At 40.1% G+C, this 21,855-nt stretch overlaps 1 pseudogene; it reads right to left on the bottom strand.

Moving 5' to 3' along the window:
• Positions 1–19,815: 19,815 nt before the first annotated feature.
• LOC113279326 lies at positions 19,816–21,245 on the bottom strand (annotated as a pseudogene).
• Positions 21,246–21,855: the final 610 nt, after the last annotated feature.

The following is a 21,855-nucleotide window of genomic DNA, read 5'->3' as shown; positions in this document are numbered from 1 at the left end:
GCCTGTAAACGCTAAACCGACCAAAATTGGGCGTCCGACCCCCCGAATCAGCGGTGCCTCATCTCTCCATACTCACGAGATGACACTCTATCATACCGTCGGAGTCCTTAAACATGCATTTGCTTGTACATGACATCATTGGAGCAAATCGGGGATTCTGTAAATGCCTTTTACGACTAATCTCGTCTATAGAAAATCACCATCCAGTGCTTACTGTGGAACATGACTGTCCCTCACTAGGCAGTAGACTTAATGTTGATGGTGGATTTTCGACAAAGGCTAAAATCGTAAAATCATGATACTGCATGTTTCTGACACAACTTCATAAATGTATGTGAAACTCATATTTTATGATTCGTGAACCATTTCACGACCTCTGACTAAGCGAACATCCTCTTAGAGATATGATGAACATGTTATTCGTAAAGTCTCTCAGTTGCGCTTTTCGACACTTCACATATTTCATCTGCACCTCTACATATAATCAAAATGATTGGACGGATCCTAGACATATTGAATGCTAGTATAGAGCGTTAACGTCTTCAGGACGTTGCACTGTTTGTTCCCTGTCTATGTAGAGAGAATGTGTATAAAATCTCTTAATGATTGGACGGATCCTACACATATTGCATGCTAGTATAGAGCGCTAACGTATTCAGGATGTCTTACTGTTCCCTGACTATACACGACCAATATTCAGAACGAGTATGGTGCTTCCATCATCTCATACCTCGATTCTCGAACAAAGTCGCCCCTAGACATATTGCATGCTAGTATAGAGCAATTCATAGATTAACTCTAGCGCGACATTCATCAATTGAATTCCTAGAAAATAATCTTTTTATCTCATTACTCTGTTTCATGGCTGATCCTCAGCTGGATTCCATGGATTAGTAATAGATACTCAATTTTTTTTATTACTCCGTTGCATGGCTGATTCTCAGTTGAATTCCATGAATTAGTAATAAATATTCACTGATCGGGGCATCTGGGCCACTCCTGAGTAAGCCCCGAGAAAATAGTGTGAATGTACTTAGCAATAATGCACGACCAAGCACCTGAGCGCGCGAACGAGCACTCAAAAAATATGGACAAACGAGGAAACCTATGCAAAATAAGGAAGAAAAAATAATAATAATAAAATAATAAAAGAGGCGCCTAGGGGACCGGGCCCACCGGCCGTCCGGTCATGCCGTCGTAGCCGGCCCCACGCCTCATCCCATTATTTTATCTTATTTTATTATTTTTATTAATCTCATGAAAACTCCTTCATTTGAGCAAACTCCCTCGTTTGAGCAAAACTCTTAGTTTCTTCATTTATAAATAGGGAAAGGTGTCACGGGACGGCCCTATTAGTCGGCCGGCCATGCCCTAGCCGTGGCCGGTCCCACACCTCATGATCCCTTATTTTATTATTATTATTATTTCCTTCATCTCATGAAACTCCTCCGTTTGAGAAAGACCCTGGTTTTTCCATATCTTCTCAAATATTACTCAAAGTGTCAAAAGGCAAAAATTCAAATGGTCACATGACCGACTAGGCTTATAACTATAAATATTAAAATATTGATCGCACGAGCAAATTTCTACTTGCTCATTCGAGAAAAATTGAGAGTTTCAGTCAAGATCAAACTCTTCTGAAAACCCAAAATATTGCTCGAACGAGCGTCGGAAAATATCAAAATTCTCAGAATTGAGATACGGACATTATGGTGACACGGGCATGCTACCTTGACCGACTAAGGTCGTCCCTTAGGCTTGCAAGGATCCGGTCCCACATACTTTAACAAGTTTTACCTAATTAATCTTCTACAGTTCATATTGGGTGCTACATGGTCGGTCATCATCCCATGTATTCGGTCCCTCTCTCACTCAGTGATTGATTTTCAGTAAATCATCAATTGATCAACAATCGATCAAATTAGGGTTTTGAACGGAATGCTCTGCAAATCATAATTCTGAGCAAGTTCAAACACTAATAATTTTATGTTGATCCAGAAATCAACATCTTGATTAATTATATAATATTCGGTCCAGCTGCCAATATTTTAAATTAATATTTTATTTGGTCATGCTACCAATAATTGTTCAGACGAGAAATATTTGCTCAAACTATCAATATTGATTCAACTATCAATATTCAATAATCCATCAAATGAGCAATATTTTCTCAGAAGGGACTAGTAATATTTTTTAAATATGAACGTTCGATACTTCATTAATCGAGCAACATTCGCTTAAGAGAGCAATATTCGCTCGGACGAGCAACATTTGCTCAGGCTATTAATATTCGTCATGTTGATTCAATTATCAACATGCATTCGAGAACTATACATATGTCCCAGCAGACATGTTTAATCCATGTATCATAGAGTATTCGTCAGTCATGCTCAACTCAACAAAACTTAGATTCATCGTCTAATTAAGTCAACAACTGACTAATTAAATATACGTCTGCCTTGCATACTCCACAATCACGAGACATCAAACATGTCACATGGGGGATATTAATTAGGGTTTTGGTATGGTGGCCTACGGAAAGTGTGTTCATCCACGATGAGAAATGTGAGTAAGTCGTGCAAGTGGTTGAGGAAGGTATCAAAGTAGTGCATGGACAATCAACCAAGTCTTCGCACGACATGGAACTGGTTTGACCACGATTTCCCACTTTCCCACTCTTTTACTCGAGCAACTGTCACATAAACTAGGATCAATGTGTCTACTATTCTTGCAATATAAACAGGTCTCTAAATCCATGATTGAAACACAAAAGAATTCTCATCCGAGCAATCATTCTCAAGAATTCAATCAATCAACCAGAACTTATTAGAACTCAACAGTTCACAGAAAACTTGTAGAAACGTTAAACACATTCACAATCTTTGATCATCATTGATCCCACACACTTCTCATCTTCCCTCCAACAGATTAAACCTCTTCCCTCTTTGTGGCTAAATTTACTCTGGAACGGCCATTATCTTGGTTTAGGCCGGAGTCCTACAGATTGATCTCTCGAACTCAAAGCACTCATGTGCAGTGCATCTGTTAGAAGCAGGTTTAAGAAGTTTGCTCGGTCGAGGAGTCTCCATCCGCACGATCGTCTCTTCACTTCCCTAAAAAAACAGCAAATCATTTTTCCCCATCTACACCTGCATTCTTGTTGTTTCTCTTAACCTGCAGTCTTGGATGCTTGGCCTTTTTGCTTCGGGTTTCTGAAATGTTATTTTTTTCCATCTTTGTAAGGCAGTCTACATGAATGGGTTTGTGTCTTTTGTTTTCCTGTCTTGGACTAGGTCTCTTTTCTTTTTAATATAACTTTTACTTTCGGAAAAAAAATTAACTCTAACAAGGGTGTATAACTAGTGGAGAATGGAGATATAAGACATGATCAAGTTGTTACATAAACTTAATTCATTCAACTATCCTTTTCGATGAATATGGTAGTCTACTCTAGGAATATTAAATTTCCTTATATTTTTGAACTTCAATTGGAGCACCAACTTCATCGATTATGGAGAAATTAGATTTGAAACTAAATGGAGATAGGGAATAACATAAGAGAGATAGAGGATCTTTTGATTAATTTAATTCGTTGATAAACACCCAATACATCAAGTTGTCCTTATAAGAGAAGCCAACAACCCAACTATATAGTTAAGCGCCCAATGCGTGACAAGAAATTCAAGAAAACAATAAAATCAACCTAAGTCGATAATTTCATGCATTGTTTACTTACAACAAAATAAAGCAAACAAGCAGTAATACTTGTACAAGAAAACAATCAGCATGTAACGTAGAGACCACGGATTTGTGATATGGTGGCTTAATCGTCTTTCCACCATTTATGAAGTAATTAAACCTCTCACTTCCAGCAAACAAACAAGTGTCGCGACTTGGGTTAGTATTGGTAATCACATCACATGACTCGGATTCTCATGAAAGTACATGTTAAAGGCAACCGAAGCATGTGCTTTAATGGTATTTGGCTCATATAATGTTTTCCCCTGCGATAGAGCAGAACAATCCAATTTTTCTTGACCACACATCAAATGCAATCCGCCTACAGCATCTTTTGATCAGCACCATCTCTTGCTATACAATAAGCATATACCGTGTCTTTTGCTTTTACAGACATATAACATGTATCATGGCACTGTTCCGAACTCATCTGTTACTTCTTGCCCCGCATAAAAATTGAAATTATTAACTTTTTAAAATACGACTTCCAATAACTAAAAATAAATTTCAAAAGTGATTGATTCAGAATCATTAACATCATTATGAAAATTTGAGTCTCATGTATTTGTTAGCAAACTCGTCAATCAATTTTTGAGAATTATTTATGCCTAAATTTTCTAATATTGACACAAAACAGTCGAAAGGAAATAGAAAAACATAAAATAAGAATGTGTTATAGACTTATGTTTTGAATGAATAAGATACCATCTGTCTAAGATTAAGTTTCCATATACTTGGGTGTCAAGTCTTCATATCAATAGAGTCTTAAAACTATGTAATTATACACACATGAATAAAATTTTCTCTTCTTCTTCTTCTTTTATTCTTGTCTCGTCTTTATTTGATAACACATTATTAGTTCTAACCATTAAGAAATATATTTCTTACGATCGGTTTATCTAATTTTCTTGCTATTTTTACGGCATAATCAATCGATTATTTTCTTGTTTTTATAAAAACTAATCCTATTTTTTTTTAATTAGGTTTAACTTTTTTTTCATTGCATCTAAATTTAAAGTTAACTTTTAGTTTTTCTTATAAATCATATGATATGATGTATATGAAAACAAAACTTTTGATTTTTTTTTTAACGTATCTTGATACATTATAATCACGATATAGCATTTTTCTATGTGTTAATCACTTGGACACCTTTACATCAAATTCGTATACGGTCCATAACAACAACAAAAATTGATCATATTCATCATATTAATATAATATCATCCTTCTTAACTAAAGGAAGTTTTTGCTCATACGGTAATAAGACTTGTCATGTTTGAAAATTATATGTATCTGGTTGATTAATGATAAGATGTGAATAGTTGCTCGTTTTATAATCATCTAAACTAGTAGAGTTTTTTGTTGAATACATCAAGCATTATCTATTATTTTAGTTCATATATGCTAGTTTAATCTAACTTTTCTCTTGCTTTTATACAGGACTTAACGAGCAAAATATAATGTTATTAGATGTACATCGGAGGCAAAAGTATGTGTTTTACTGATGATACAGTAAAATTCTAATAGTTCTTTTTTTAATACGATGTGATTGATTTTTTGGTTCACTATTATATGCAGCGGGTAATCAACTTTGATGATAACTTTGATTCTCATTTATTTTTTAATTCATTTTATAGAGGTAAAATCGTCGAAGGATGATGATTTACAGTTTCCGTACCACTAAAATAAATTATAGTCACCAAAATTTGGTTTCATCACAGACTTGATTACCTTTTACACTAAGTAATCACATTGTTCATAAACCTAAGGCTTTTGTTTGTGGAATGAAAATCAGTAAGTTTTGTATATGGTTTGTATCCTTCAACCAAAAAATGGATTTTCCATATGCGATGATTAAAACGACTTATTTTTGGTCGATTAGATTTTAATAATAAAATACAAACCATTGATATTGGTTTTTCTCCATCGTTTCTACAAGATCGGAGAAAATAGATTGACATATTTTCTAATTTTTTATCAATCTGGTGTGATTCTTTCGTCGAATCTAAAAGAATCACACATATCGTGTAGATTAAAGTAACTTTACCATAAGATGTGGTTTTCTTCAATGGTTGATTGTATTTCTTACAAGAAACCATTTATAAAAAATCACCTGTTTTTATTCCTTACAAGAAACCATCCATTAAACAAAAAAAGTGGGTTTTCTCTAAAAAGAAAATAGCAATAATTATTTATTCATATTCTTACAAACAATTTTTGTCTCTTCTGATCCTAAAAGGATGAAATATCGTTCTAACAATTGCACATACCAGAAACAAGGAATTGTTGCATTCTCGGTGGATACTGTGAAATTTTAGTTTATTAATTTCGTGGTAATAATCTATGAAATTTGGTTTCACTCTACTTGTGGTTAGAACATCCCCTAGATATCATTAGTCCTTGAAGATCCTTAACTAATTGATCTTCACTTAAATTTCTTTTGATAAATAAAGTATCTATTTCATCCTATCGAAGATTTGATTCCATATCTTTAATATTTTTGTTGGATGTAACCAACAAGATCTTTGTTCTCGAAGATAATCCATTATGGATGGTAAATATGTACATCTAAAAGACTATAAATAATTTTTATGTTGAATGACATCATTTTTGGTATGGCTCTTGAAGCCAACATCTGTGGTACAACCTGATGATGTTAAAATCCATAAATTACCACTAGTAGTGTCTTCGAGTTAATCGGATAATACTTTATGAAACTTGAAGTTGTTGTAATCAGGGGGAGACAATACGCTACTAGAAGTTGTTATTAATTAACTTAAAAGTTATATCAGTTTCCCTAGCATCATGATCAAATAAAGGCTTCCATTATATGATTGGTGTCAAATTTCTCGTTTTTCATTTGTATAGCCTTTTACTTCTTGAAGTGGGAAATCGGTCACATCTAGCAAACTTGTAATGTTTTAGAAGATTCTGTTAAAAAACGGTTCACATTCTTTAAATTATTATACTCCTTTGAAGATTAGGATATTATAATCCTCATGAGCACTGATACCAGTATATCATTGAACTTTTAAAAGTATGCATACGTAAGAGAATTATGTGGTATTGTATTAATCTAATGATTGTCGAATATTCATTTACAATATCTACTGAAATAATAAATATTAGTGGTTATTGAACCCCTCTGCAGGGAAATATCGACATATGTGATTGGTTGGTATGCAATCCAAATTATATTAGATTATTTCTCGATTGACGCAATTTTGGGTCCAAGACTAAACACCTCAAAATTTCGAGCATGAAAATTATAGGTTGGTTTTAGTCACAATGCTCAACTAGAGAAATATGATCCTTCTAAAATGACCTAGGATTTTATACTCAGACCCTAGGATTAATTCAGTAGTATTTTTTTCTCCATGTATCATGCATTTGGCGTGGTAATCCTTAAAGAATTCATACTGCATTTACACAAGAAGTATGTTCGGGATACATAATCGAATTTGTAATATTTTGAGGATTCAAATTATATTTAGGAAGTCATCAAATTCAGTCATATCATGTTTAACAATTATTTATGTGTTTTTCAAAATATTAATATACGGAGTTGATGAGATCAGATTTCTAGGCATGTTGAAGAGTTCTTGAAACACTAAAATCCAATTTAAGCAACATAATTTTTAATTTTTTCTTGGTCTGCAGTTTCAAAGTTATTATTTGCATAAAACTTGCTTATTAAATAGGCTACATAATTTATTTTGATGGTTGTTTTATATAATACTTATATAGTTGAATTAGCATCCATAAATACGTCAAAGGTTGTACTCGTTTTCTTTTGTTTCAGATTTTGTTTATATTTTGCTCTCTTTTCTTCGTCCAAAATTTTTCCTATTGGATTTTATTGGAAAGGTTTTAGTGGGGCAATAAATTCGATTATTTAGTTGATGCCCACATTTGATTAGACCAAATCAACATAACCATCTTTTAGGACTTTGGATGTCCTTCTGAACCATTAAGGTTTAAATCAGATACGAATTGTATTCACGTATAGTGATGTATTTGATCTTGGCACTTTATTTAAAAACTACATCAACTACTTCTGCAAATAACTTCTAGGAAGTTAACAATCCATGACATATTTCCTCAATATGTTTAAAGAAGCACGAAGACTCAATAACAATATTATTTAAAGACAATACTACTTGTGAAACACTAAAGAATAATTTATCAATTAGCAGACTTTTTCACGAAAGCATTTCTATTTCCAGCACTTAGAAATTTGTTCATCAAAATTAGAAAGTCTCAACTCAAAAGATTTGTAAGCCAAGATTTGGTTGAAATACTCATCAGGGGGAGCGCCATCATCAAAGGTGTTTTTACTAGTCTTATTATGTTGTACTTTTTTCATCCTTCGTCAAGGTATTTCTCGATAGGTTTTCCTTGCCGAGGTTATAATGAGTCAATATTTGCATGTCCAACATTATTTTAAATCTTTATATGCTTACGTAATTTCAAGTTTTTCTCTTTTGCTTTTTCCTGGTATATCGTAATGACTTAGATACGGTTGTCATGGGAGATGATAGACGGAATGACTGCATCGGACACAGAGGAAGACGAGGAAGCACGAATGATGCGAGAGGACCGTGACGAGCAAGGCAACGTGCGGAATATCGGTTTGCTTTGGAACAAGAAGGCGAGAGGCTTAGAAAAGTGCATCTAGACTTGGGAAATACCACCAGAGACATCCCACCAGTAGCAACCTCTCCCCCCATAGCTTCTCTTGTGGAACCACCGATTCCTCCATCCAACATGGTAGGACACCATGTAAATGGTCATTCCAGTCACGAAAGCACCGACCCGACATTGCTAGCAATTCTGGCCAACCAGAGAAGGAAGGAAGACATGATGAGGGAGCTGCAGAGAAGGAATCTGGCACTAGAGCATGAAAACTATCAGCTTCGAAACCAGAGATCTGGGTCACGAGGGTCATCGAGCCGAGGATCTTCCAGCAGTCACACCCGATCAGGATGAACCCAAACTTCATCCCTTGTCCGAGGACGCATACCCGACCCTAACCGAACAAGAAGCGGGCATGGCCCTCCTGAAAATTCCTCGACCGATGAAGAAGTGCATAATGGGAGACCCGAGGCGGCGACTGAGGCTAAACTCAAGCAACTTGAGGAGATGGTTAAGAAATTGGCTGGAGATGGCGAGGACGATAAGCTCGCAGAGGTGATTAGCGAAGCACAGAAAACTCCCTTTACCAAGGAGCTTGAACGAGCACCGTTCCCTCCAAAGTGTACACTCCCAACCTTCCCGTCCAGATTTGATGGCACCGGCGACGCAGGAGAGCACATCAAGATGTATAGCATGTCCTTATTACAATGGAAGAACTATGACGTGGTTAGGTGTAAGTTTTTTCCGTCAAGTCTAGAAGGCGAGGCGAAGAACTGGTTCAATACTTTGCCCGATGAGTCCATTGGCAATTATGACGTACTAGTGGAAACATTTCTCGAAACGTATATGCATAACAACATCGCTCGCCCAAGGGTAAACAAACTATTCACACTTGCACGAAGATTCAGGGAACCCTTAAGATCTCTAACGGACAGATGGAGGAAGCTGTGTACCGATATCGGGAAGGTACCTGTCGACAAACAGATCTTCGGGTTTGAAAATTCATTAGGAAAGTCTGACCCTATTTGGATAGCAATGTAAACTGAGAAACCACAAACGTTAAGAGAAATGAGGAAGATGCAATAGCATTACATCGCATTGGAGGAGATACAAGAGGGGGCGCAGGATAGAGGAGTACAAGAAGCCAGCGCGTCGGTGGAGCCTGTTCCTCGAGAAGACCCAAAACGATCAGAAAAAAGGCCGATGGCACCACAGCAAGGCTCGGTCAAGAAGGAATGGGTCGAGAAAGGAAAAAAGCCTCGTCATGAACCAAGAACATACACGCCTCTGAACGCACCATTGGAAGAAATATTCAAGGAAGTAGAAAAGCGAAATGACATCAGATACCCAAAGACTATGGGAATCCAGTTTGACGAGACAAGAAATCATCCCGAGCTTTATCATTACCATCAGTACCGAGGCCACTCGACCAACAATTTCCGAGAGGTAAAAGACATTGTCCAGCATTTAATATGAGATGGGTAATTACGACACTTTGTTAGGACCAAGCCGACATCTACCCAGCCCGACGCTCCCGTGCATCAAGTGAGGATCGACCGAGGAACTCAGTTCACCTGCAATATTATCTCACACTCGGCAACTCAAGGGTTCGACTTAGGAACCAGCATTAATTTTAGAATCCACAAGAGAGATCGGGCGGGAAAAGAGATCTTTAGTGTAGCAAAAACCTTGCTTATGGAACCCTGGATGATGCAACCCAATGGCCAAGCACATGGAGATCTCAGCAAAATATGTCCCATCGAATGGCCAAGCACATGGAGATTCCCTAGTAATCACCTTACTCATCGAGGAGTGGGGGGTGAAAAGAATACTGATGGACAGTGGGAGCTCAGTCGAGGTCCTATTTTACGACACGTTTAAAAGAATGGAGCTATCTGATGACATTATTATCCCTTCAACTTATCGGATTTACGGCTTCAATAGCACAGTGACCGTGCCAAAAGGAGAAGTCACTCTCAGAGTCTCGGATGGACATGGATATTTGGACACACTTACCACCTTTTGTGTAGTGGATATCGTATCTCCCTATGAAGCAATTCTCGGCAGACCTTGGATCGCGGGTATCAAAGGGGTGGCGTCGGCATACTATCAGAAATTAAGGTTCCCATCTTACCGGGGGGTTGTGGAAGTATTAGGCGATCCACAGGCTGCAAGAAAATGTATGCAACTGGATATTCAACAAAATGAAGAAAGGCGATCAAGACAGCACCGAGAAAAGAACAAAACTAAGGAAGCTAAATCATCGGAAGAGTTGGAGAAGGTACTCTCATAAGCCATTACAGCCTACGAAATAGGCGAGCAAGAGATCTTATAGTAATCAAAAGAGGCGACGTCGGTCGAAGATCAAATCCTAACTTCTCGGCCTTAGAGACTACCCGACAAATCAACTTAGGGACCGAGGAGGAACCTAAGTTAGTGAAAATTGGAACCCTACTATCAGACGAACAAACAAAGAAGCTAATAACCTTGTTAAAGGAACACCTGGATGTGTTTACCTGGCAAATGCATGATATGGAGGGAATCGATCCGGAGGTATGCTCATATCACCTAAGGATAGATCCTAAATTCAAACCAATCCGACAGAAAATGCGGAGAATTGCACCCGAGTTGCAAGAAGCGTTAGAGGCCGAGTTAAAGAAGCTACAAGTAGCTGGGATCATTCGAAAGGCTCAATATCCCCAATGGATATCTAACATGGTGATAGTCCCTAAAAGGAATTCAGAATCTGCATCGACTTCAGCGACTTGAATAAAGCTTGCCCAAAGGACAGCTTTCCCCTCCCCGGCATCGATCAACTGGTAGAATCCATAGTTGGGTACAAGGCGATAACACTAATGGATGGATAATGGAGATATAATCAGATTCCCCTGACTCCCGAGGATCAAGAACATACTCTTTCTTCACACCCAGAGGGTTATATTGCTACACCAAAATGCCATTCGGGTTGAGGAACGCCAGCGCCACTTATCAAAGGTTGGTGGAGGACATGTTCGAGGACAAAATACACAACACCATCGAGGTCTATGTGGACGCTATGTTAGTTAAAAGGAAAGTGGCATCCAACCATATTGACGATCTTAGGGAAATATTTCAAACCATGAGAAAATATAAGATGAGAGTAAACCCGTCCAAATGCACTTTTTGGATTACCTCGAGTAAGTTTCTGGGATACATAATCATTGATAAAGGTATATAAGCCGACCCCGAAAAGATCAGGGTTGTGTTGGAAATGTCGTCCCCGGTGACAATAAAAGATGTACTGCGGTTAAACGGAAACTTGGCGGCATTAGGGCAATTCATTTCACGATCCTCAGATAAATGTAAAGACTTCTTCGGGACGTTAAGAAAAGGAGAAAAATTCAAATGGAGCGAGGAATGTGAGGATGCATTCCAAAAGATTAAGCAACATCTCGCGAGCCTACCTGTGTTGCAAAGACCCGAGCCCGATGAAGTGTTTACCGTATATCTCGGGGCAACGAGTTATGCCATAAGTGCAGTCTTAGTCAAAAATGTGGGGGCAGAAGAGAAGCATGTGTACTTCATAAGCAAAACCATGAACCCAGCGGAGAAGAACTACTCCAGAATTGAGAAATTGATACTATCCTTAGTGTTTGCAACACAAAAACTTCGAACGTACTTCCACACTCACAGAATTCGAGTGCTTACGAAGTCTTCCATATAATCAGTGCTCGACAATGCAGCGAGGTCGGGATGGATTTCTAAATGGAGTGCTCAAATCAAACAGTTCGATATCTTCTATGAGATGAGAATGGCAGTAAAGGCACAGGAAGTGGCTGACTTTCTGGCAGATTTGCCTTTAGACGATGAAGATGAAATTGAAGACATTCCGGGCATGGAAGAAGACCGAGAAGATCCCTCCTACCTCCTTGAAACTTGCAGTCTGACGCGATGGGAAGTCTTCGTCGATGGATCATCCAATAAAGATGGGTCGGGCCTAGGGCTAGTCTTCACCACACCAAAGGGGAAGAAGATGGTTCACTCCTTTAGGCTGGAATTTAAGGCAACAAACAATGTCACCGAGTATGAGGCCGTGATACATGCCTTACGGATGATAGTAGAAATGGGGATTCACGACGTGAGACTGACTAGTGACTCTCAGTTAGTCATTAGGCAGATCAATGGGCAGTATGCTATACAGGACCCAGTATTGCAGAAGTATTGGGAGCTCGCCCAATTTTATATCGGCCAGATACCAAACATCAAGTTCCGACACATCTGCAGAAAAGACAATCGACGTTCAGATGCACTGGCATACATCGCCTCCATGCTAACAGACTCGAGCATTGAAGGCATCAGAGTCATGAGAATCATGATGCCATTTGTCCCTGAGACAGTAGACACAAAAGCATATGTAGAGGTAACTACAGCTGATAAATACGAAAACGGCGATTGGCGAAAACCCATTCACCAATATCTGGAGACGGGAGAGTTGCCTAAAGAACGACCCGAGATCAACAAAATTAAAAGCAAAGCAGCGGCATACGAACTACGAGACGGTGTTCTGTATAGGAAGTCCTACCCAGTGCCACTGTTAAGGTGCCTAAGCAAAGAAGAAGGGAACTCAATACTGAATGAGCTACATTACGGGGCTACGGGAAATCATAGCTCGGGTCGGAGCCTGGCAGCCCGAGCTAAGACCATGGGATATTTTTGTCCCTACATGAACGAAGATGCAAAGCACATGGCATTAATCTGCGATGAATGCCAAGAGTTTGGAAAAAAAGATACATGCGCCTGCAGTAACTCTGAACTCAGTAATCAGCCCCTGGCCCTTTGCCAAGTGGGGGATCGATACGGTAGGACCCTTACACGTCGGGTCGGGGCAGAGAAAATATTTGATCGTGGCTACTGACTACTTCACCAAATGGGTGGAGGCTGCACCACTAAGGAACATTCAGTATAAAGACGTTTTTCGCTTCATCTGGGAACACATTATCTGTCGTTTTGGCGTGCCAGCGGCAATCGTCTCGGAAAATGGAAAACAACTCCAAGGCAAGAACATTGACCTATTTTTTAACACCTATAACATCCGCAAAAGCAAGGCAACGCCCATCTACCCGCAAAGTAATGGGCATGCCGAGATCACGAACAAAACCATAGCTGACAACCTAAAGAAGAAGCTGGATGGAGAATATGGCGAGGGGTGTGAGGAACTCTACAATGTTCTGTGGTCATATAGTATCATCCATAGGGACGCGACATGCTTATCACCTTTTATGCTAACATATGTGACTTAAGCCATCCTTCCAACCGAGGCAATGATACCTACTACAAGGACCGAGGCGTGGAGAAGGAACATCTCAGCAGACCTTATTTTGGATAAGCTCGATGATTTAGAAGAAACCAAAGAAATGGCCCTACAAAAAATGAAAAACTACCAAATGAGGTTACAACATGAATACAACAAACGAGTTCGACCGAGGGAGTTTCAACCAGGGCAATTGGTATTGAAGGAGCTACCCAGCTACGAGCGTGACAACAAAGGCGGGAAATTAGCGGCATGATGGGGCGGACCATATACCATTGTGGAAAAAGTTGGAGAAGGGGCGTATAAGATACTGAAACCAGAAGGAACACCCGAACCACGGCCATGGAACATTCGGCGCCTAAAACTATATCACCTATGAGAGGTGTGTAAACAGGTATGATACTCTGTTATTTATTTCCCTAAAAATCCACATGGGTGGGAATGTGACAACTGCGTCTAATGGTCATTCTTACTCGGGGCGACGGCAGTGCGCAAGTGCCGAGGTGACTTACACTCGAATGGACATTCGTACTCGGGGCGATGGCAGTGTGCAAGTGCCGAGGTGTCTTACACTTGACGGGATATTTGAACTCGGGGCATCGGCAGTGTGCAAGTGCGGAGGTATTCTAAGGGCCCTGGTGGTTGGAAACCAGTGGCCGATTGTCGGGGCACGAGTACCCGACAGTCGAGCATACAACATTGCTCCCATCGCAAGTGGCCGAAATCACTTGCCCAAGCTAGTTAATTGATAACTTCTTGGGATATCGAGCCAATAAAACTTAGGAATGACCGAATACTCTACCACTAGATCAAAATGACGGTGATGAGATACCTCAATCGGGACATTGCATTGGGCCCGATGACCCTCCCTGTTGAGTCTGTTCGACAGAACGGAATTTATACTAACACATTAAAACATTTTATTGCGTGAAATAATAAACTCACCATAAAGAAAGAGCCAAAGTACAACCATGGTGACACAAGCAAGAAATGTCAAGTAACATGAAAACAACTGATTGGAGACGCAGCATCCCATCAAAGAAAATTGTCAAAAAATATGAAGATGTTCAAACGAATTACAGCCCAACATAAGGAGAACAATAGTGGCGCAACACTACAAAAGACCTACCTATGCCTTTGGCGGAACTGATCCCGAATCAGCCTTCTTAGCAACAGCATCAGACCGTTTCTTGTCCATGACCGCCTTCACAACTTCTTTCACCTTGGCGACGAGCTCAGTATTAAACCTCTCCTTCTCGGCAGCAAAATCCCGAGTCAGTTGAGTCGATGTCGCCTCAGCAGTAGCTACCTACCCAAGCAGTTGGGTTTCCCTCGCCTTCAGCCGAACAGTCTCTTCCTCCAAAGACTTCACTTTCCCTTGTTCAACTGCAAATGAGAAAAGACGGTTAATAACAGGGGCACTAACATTACAACATTAAAATGGAAACAAATATAACACAACATAGCCAACAACACCTTCAAGAAAGGGAAAACCTACTTTAATGGTTTCCTCGGACTTAAGTAAACTACACTCGAGGGCCGAGATCTTAGCAGTTAACTCGTTATAGTGTTGTTCGTTGAAATCATTGGTGGGGCAATGTTTTTTATGGTCGCTCCAACTAGCCTTCTGCCAATCATGCGCCAACTGCAGGCCCGGCAATTGAGCCTGAAGCCACTCCAAATTTCGGGATACCTCATTAAATTGTCGAAGTTTCTCCCTTAATTCTTGGTTAGACCTTTCAGCAGCATCTTTCTCCTTCAGTATCCGTTTACGATCAACATGTAAGTCCCTAATCTGAAGTCTCAACCTACCACACTGACTTTCCAAGTAGTCAGCCAACAACGTTTTATCGGCAACAATCCCTTGGGCCCGCGATAAATTCATCCGAAAATTGTCCATCTCTTCCGGCACATACTCAAATATCTGATATCGAAGTAGCTCATCTCGAAGTTGCTCGATATCGGCCTCTTGACGATCTATCTTATCGTCCTTATTCACAATTCTTTGGCGGAGATTGTCAACATGGCTCAGCTCAATATCCAGTTTTCTCTTTAACAAACGATATTCAGAAGCTGCATCGGCATCTATACTAGACATCTCGGCTAACAAGATAATACTAAATTTAGGATATTGGCACTACGGAATCAATCATAGCTACTTAAGTTTTGAATAAATACCTTGGGTCTCGGCCAGTCGCTTCTCTAACTCTCGGGCTCGCTCCTGCTCTCGCTTTAATTGGAGACGAAGACTCTCCTTTTCTGCTAGCTCCCTTCGCCGAAGAGCATCATACAACAAATCCCTATTGGCAGACTGAGAACATTATGAGCATTAAAAACCATCCCACGTTATAAATATACGGTTAAAGAAAAACAACTCACCATCTGATCAAAAGTGCCCTTCAGACCGGCAGAGTACAAAGACACGGCATCGATCATATGATCATCGGATAGAGAGGCAAAGTCGGGAGAAGTGAGAGCCCCCAGAAAATTGCACATCGGGCCCGAGATAGTAAAGAAGGTAGTTCCACCCGATCTCGGGGCATAAATAACAGGAGAAACGTTTTCCAACAACTCGCCCCCAGGAACAACATTTTCTTCACCAGCACCAGACTCTTCTGCCTGCGTCGGATCCTCTTTCTCGCCCACACCACCAATACCATCATCCTCATCAAAAAGATATTCATCATCATCACCATCAGATACCAGAAGCACAACACCATCGGCGAGGGTGACACCTCTACTAGTAGATTGCTGGGGCATAACCTCCCCTGGGGCAGACTCATCTCCCTTCGATTCTTTCCCCTTTCCACTAGGCTTACCACCACAACGGTTGAAGAAACATCAGAAGATTTCTGAGGCAACTTCCTCAGAAATAAGACAAGGGAAGCCGATCGTCGGGATCCTCACCATCAGTCGCTGAGACATTCTCCACATTTCCCCTATCAGCTTTCGATTTCTGCACTCCATTCAAGGCAACAAATAAGGGCAAGTACATGTACTGTAGGTAGAGAAGTATATTTGTCACCTTCCCTGCCTCTCCCTCGACTCCTGTGTTAGGACCTCTATCTCTCTTCTTAGAAACCGAAGCCTTAAATTGACTGCTTTGAGACTGAGGCTGCAAAACAGCAATAAATCAAAACATGACCTATCTAGATACCCGGGCCGACAAAGTCAAAACAAGCGAAGCAACTTACCGGATCGATGTTTACCCCCCAAAATGGATAGGGCTCGGCTGGAGGAGGAAGTCGGCCACTCAGAAGGGGACCATAAATAGCAAAAGGGACCCGATCCCAAGCAACATCAATGGTATGACGGGCGTGCTTGTTAGAATTTCCTCTCTCTGGATCCTCATCCAATAACAGCTTCTTGACACCCTCCGGGAGAGTCTTATGACGATGAGGACTAGCAGCAAAACCAGCAAGATCACCATTAGTGGAAGTTCCACTCCGATAGTTGTCAACAAAGCTGGCAGGGGTGTAGTCGCCCGCCTCAGAAGGATCATAGGTCGACCATGGAGTGGGAGTGCATTCGCCTCGCCCTCGCCTCTCCCACTCGTTTAGGAGACGAAAGGTGTTGCCATTACATTGAGCTAAAGAACGAGAAGGACGAATCTTTGAAAGAGCTTTGTACATGAAGGGACGGCTAGAATCGTACAGTGGGAAGCACAGCCCGAGTTCCAACTGACCTTTGGTGATGATGGTCGCCTCGGCTGAGTGAGAAAATCTCACGACACCGGCTTTTTTCAAAACACCTTTTTGGCCCGATAAGAGTTTAATTTCATAACCATGGAGATCAAAATCATCTTTTAACTGCTGAATGAACTGTTCATCAGTCAAATCCTTGGTGACCCTCTTATCAGTCCTACATGAAAACGAAGGAAAACCGTCAGAAACGATAGAATTAAGGGAGCGATAATCATGATGCGAAGGGATACCAACAATAAACAAAGAATCAACGGAAACACCGTCATCATCAGAAAAGGTATAACTGACACACCTCTTCTCTGTCATGGAGGGAGCCGAAGAAGCCATGGAAGAACTGTTGGGAAGAAACCTCGAATCAAAGAAGATAACAAACGACAAATGTCGCAACAGCAGCAAAGGGAAAGCAATGGGAGGATCAAAGGATGATTGAAGCTCTCAAAAAATCAGAAGACGAAGAGATATCAGAGCAGCAGTTGGAAGAAGAAACTAAGGAAAGATAATGCAATTTTTTGGAAAAAGTAAAAGTGAAAAACCAAGGGTTTATGGCGCGAATTTATAGTCCCAACGATTGTAACCGGCGAAGAAGGTAGACATGTCATAAAGACGAGTGTAGTGGGGAACAGCATGGCGTGAAATACGGCATGGCAGCGGACGTGAAAGGCGAAGCGGTTTCTTCCCCTCGTGTTGATCACACGAGTGAAAGAAGGGGCATAAATGTAGGTGTAAATAATCCACAGATCCAGGTGGAGAAATCCTAGGTAGTGAAGAATTGACAACAGATGAAGTGTGAAGCACCAAATCATCTTATTTGACCTTGGCGCGAGAAAAGAGACACCAAGGGAACCCGTGAAGATAATACGTGTAAAGGTCGGAGGTGACTGAAGAGATAGCCATGGAGTACAAGAGCAATAAATGCACTGGCGAAGTAGTTGAGAAGATAAGAAGAATCTGGTCAAAGTAAGACTCGGCTAAACATATCAAGGGTGACATCGGCAGCATTCATTAAGCAGACGACACCGGACAAGGGGACATCAGGAGAAGGTATTACTAGGCTCGGCCCAGTATCTCGGGCGAAACCTTATCTTTAACCCAAGAAGGATATCAAGGAAGATGTACCACGACTTACACTGTAACTTGGATGTATCCTCACTTATGGCTATAAATAGAGAGCTATGTAGAGAGCTAAGGACCAAGTGATCAGTAAGGATGGAGAGAATATCTAGATCTTGAGAGAGAAAATAGAGTGCTTATTAGCGAGATATATGCTTTGTAACCTCGATTCAAGTAATAAGATCATCTTTTTACCTCCGTGGACATAGGTAATCATATTGAACCACGTATATCTATTGTTCTTATGCATCTCTTATTTGTTTACTTCATTAGGTGTGTGTATGTGTTTTTTTGGATGTAGTTGCAAGATTTTCCATATCTACATTCTTAGAGCAGGATTCATGGATCAAATGAAAAATCCCGGTTTGCTGCACAAAATTATACTGAGAAATTGGGCACGAGTAATGGTAACTGGTAAATGCGACGTTAATACGAAAGCCCTCTATCTATAAAAAATAATTTACGCTCCCAACAAGCTCCTAGAATTTGATATTTGAGACATTTTACGGTTCTCGATTCCGTATTCAATTTCGTTCCCTACCCCGCTCGAGGCTACTAAGATACAGCTCAAGTAAGAATAATGAAAACAATTTGATCGAAGAGTGGAATTAACTTTAAGTATTGTATATTTGTGAATCCTCGCCATAATGCTCAATGAAGTTGCAAAAAATGCAAGCAGAGAAAGCAACAAAAATCCGTCCAACTATCATAACACGAGTTACAACTTTCGCTAACAGGATCAACAACGCCAAATGTAAAATATATAGGATTGTTTTGCAATTGCATCCCAGGGATTGTTTCTACTGATATCTCCGATCATTCCCAACTCTGTTGATTCTCCAGGCCATTATAACGCTTAAACTATTTTTAGGCTTTGAAAAAGAATGTGAAGTGTCTACACTCTTTAAAGACAGCAAAATAGGAACCAAAATAACAAAATGAGGTGCATTGAACTTAAACAGAACACAACCTAGGCCCTTGACACCTGCATGCCACCACCAGTCCAATTACACCTCAAAAACACCAATGCAGCTAAAAACATCTCTTAACTGCAATAGTAAATGAGAACCAAGATGGCAAGAAATTAAAAGCAATTAAACAATCAGTTGAACTCTGAAATCATATGTACTCAAAGTTTAAATTAAGCTGAAGTAGTTTGTTTTCAGGGGAACAAGAGACAATCCTTAGTGATCTTAAGTTTATTGAAGACAACTTGAAGAACTTTGTAGTTCTGAATCATATCACATTCATTTTTAGCATTGCTGCATTGGTACCATATCAGGATTACATATTGTTTGTTTTCTTTTACCAGTATCAAGTTAGTCAACAGACTGACTAAATTCGAATGAAAATGAAACAACCAGACAGTAGTGCAACACTAGAAAAGACATTAGCATCCAATGCAGAACCCAATGAATCATCAGGTATTGTAGTTCCATTAGTGAGTTGGCCATCCATACTGCCACACAAATCCAAGACAATTGAAAAAACAGACTGTCAGTATTGCATTATATATAAATTTGTAACAATGAAAGACGGATGGAGGATTATACCTTCCAGGATACAAACAGCTGCCGTGACTGGGATCGGTAGTGGTAGTCGAAGCAACTCCTTTGAAGTTGCAATTTTCTGTCCCCATTCCATTCAGATAACAGTACATATTCAAGGCAACAGAAGCATGCGCTGCAACAGTGTTTGGTTCATAACATGGCTGCCCCTGAAACATAGAAGAACAATCTATCTTTCCTTGGCTACAAGTCCAATCCAATGCTGCCTGCAGCATCTTCTGATCTGCACCATCCTTTGCTATGCAATAGGTCTTATATGCCGTGTCACTTGCAAATAATTGTCCAGTACCTGTTAAGCGCATCAGATATATCGGCACACCATTGGCATCGAACAGCCCCCAGTTCTTCTCAGCAACTGACCCTGGTCTCATGTCTTCATTGTAAAGCTCATATAAGTAAGTACTAACAGCCACACCTGGGTGCATTGGAGTCCCGGTATTGTTCAGAACATGTCGGATCAAGTTGCTGTTGTACGTATTTGCATTATCAATAGTGGCGTCCGGCTCAGATGCATCACCTTTCGATGGCCAGCCTGATTCTGTTACTACAATAGGAACATTAGTGATGTTCAGGTAAGCCATTGCGAAATAAGCTGCATCAATCACAGAATCGAACACATTTGTGTAATGGAGGTGAGTGTTGGAATCCACAGCTTCTTTGTTTGGGGGCAAGGGACGGAAAAGTGCATAATCTAAGGGAACGACGTTATTTGATTGCATGTAGTCGTAGTATTGGTACACATTGAGCATAAGGTAGGATCCTGTTTGCTGTAGGAATTTGAGCATTGGAACTAAAACTGGATCCCAAGAACGGTTAAAGAAGGCTTGGGATGGTGGAAATGAGTCAAGAATTATCGAAGAAGAGAGTGGAGTGGACACTTTAATTTGCTTGTAGGTGTTTGAGAGCGCTGACAAGGTGTGGTGCAGCATCTGGATATACTGTTAAGATTTCAGACCCAACAGATATGGCTATGATTTTGGTCGCAGGATAGTGAGCCACCACATTACGAGCAACCGAGTTCGCTGCTGTAGCATTTGATTGGCCAACACCAAGAAGTTTGTCATTGGGGACGGAAACAGTGACATGTATTCCTGTCTTTGCGAGAGCATGCAGCATTTCCTTATCAGCATCATATAACCGGACGTGTCGGATTTGCTGAGCCTTGAGTAGCTGAACTACCTGAGATGGATTTGGCATTAGATATTTGAGTATATCCAGGATTACACACTATACATAAAAAAGATGCACATTTAATAATTTCTGAAGAAAAGATTTCTTTCTCTGTTTGTACATTTTCCTTCCCAGAAGCAAGTGTTATTGGAGGTACACTTTTGTTTATTCATAAAGAAATCTTGAGGATCAACTTCACCCCCTCACTTTTACTAATCTTTGAAAATTATCTTTCAAATTTTTTTACTACCCCAAATCCCATCATACAGGAACCAACAGTCACAGTGCCTGGTAGACGAACCAACTTTAATAAACATTGTACAGTCACACCAATCTATCAAGGTTGATGACACACGGTCATCCTTATTGACATCCCATTGTTCTATTCATCATGATATAAATTCTTAGTTTGAGTTTAGATATATGCTTCAACTGACCATGTTTTTTATGAATCTAGGCCGGCCGGCCGGCATCTCAAATATGGGAACTACATTACTAATAATAAGCCAAATGGCAATAAGTTTTCACTTTAATGTCCTGATCATTCTTTTCCTTCTTGTCTTCATGCCCCAATCGATATGCATTATTCTAACAGCAATAGATATAATCTGTCAAGCCGACCCAACCTATTGGACTA

The sequence above is a fragment of the Papaver somniferum genome, chromosome 5 (genome assembly GCF_003573695.1).
Source record: "Papaver somniferum cultivar HN1 chromosome 5, ASM357369v1, whole genome shotgun sequence".
NCBI classification, from domain to species: domain Eukaryota; kingdom Viridiplantae; phylum Streptophyta; class Magnoliopsida; order Ranunculales; family Papaveraceae; genus Papaver; species Papaver somniferum.
The sequence above is the reverse complement of the archived record's forward strand: the minus strand, read 5'-3'. Positions and strand labels throughout refer to the sequence as shown.